The sequence below is a fragment of the Euleptes europaea genome, chromosome 4, assembly GCF_029931775.1.
Source record: "Euleptes europaea isolate rEulEur1 chromosome 4, rEulEur1.hap1, whole genome shotgun sequence".
Taxonomy (NCBI): Eukaryota; Metazoa; Chordata; class Lepidosauria; order Squamata; family Sphaerodactylidae; genus Euleptes; species Euleptes europaea.
In genome coordinates, this window is record NC_079315.1 from 39649425 (window position 1) to 39650439 (window position 1015).

Here is a 1015-nt window from a genome sequence, read left to right on the forward strand (position 1 = left end):
CTTGATCTTCATAAACTTTAACTTTCAAATTCAGGATGTTTTAATAGACAAACAGGGTAGATATATCTTTGTGAAGGGTAAACAAAATAACCACAACATAACCTTGTTTTCTCTACTCTTTTATTACCACCACACTATCTAAACTTAACTCCTTTAATAATGGGGAGGTAATTGTAGGTGGTGATTTTAACTATGGTCATTATCATTAGTGCTGGTCAAATTAATGTCAAAACCCTTTGAACCCTTGCCCACAACTTCAGTTCTTATCTATGAAGGTCTACTTATTAGTAGCTATCACCTCTGCTAGGAGGATAAGCAAGATAGCTGCCCTGAGCATGGATCCCCCCTCTTAAAGGTGTTTCCAGAGAGGGTAATTTTGAGGCTTAGTATGCAGTTACACATGAACACATGAAGCTGCCTTATACTGAATCAGACCTTTGGTCCATCAAAGTCAGTATTATCTACTCAGACTGGCAACAGCTCTCCAGGGTCTCAGGCTGAAGTCTTTCACATCACCTACATGCCTAGTCCCTTTAACTGGAGATGCTGGGGATTGAACCTGGGACCTTCTGCATAACAAGCAGATGCTCTACCACTGAGCCACAGCCCCTCCCCATACCCAAGGTGATCTCAAAATTTCATTTGGCTCAGGAATTAATTCTGCCAACAATTTTTCCAAAACCAACATTGGATAGTGAAAGAATGTTACACTCACTTGATGTTTGACGGACCTTATTATGTTATTTGGGAAGATTCAAAGAATTCAGAAAGGATTCAACCTTATTTGTGTGCCACTCTAGTCCGAACAAAGCAACCCCTCAGATGTTGTCCAGGTAGTTACTCCTCACCATAAAGAGGTACTATGAGCTAGCAGGGCTCCCTTGCCCCTTAACTCTGAAGGCCCATTTGACTAGGACACAGGATGTGTTCCTCAAAGGCATTCCATTGCTGGTGATCTGCAGAGCTGCCACGTGGACATCAGTAGAAACCTTTGTCAAACACTACGCCTTAGACC

The 1015-nt window shown here is 42.0% G+C and overlaps 1 non-coding gene across 1 annotated transcript; it reads right to left on the minus strand.

Annotated features, from left to right (window-relative positions):
- Positions 1–538: 538 nt before the first annotated feature.
- TRNAN-GUU (transfer RNA asparagine (anticodon GUU)) lies at positions 539–610 on the minus strand. Its single transcript has one exon. It is a non-coding gene; the product is annotated as a tRNA-Asn (tRNA).
- Between the last annotated feature and the right edge of the window lie 405 nt (positions 611–1015).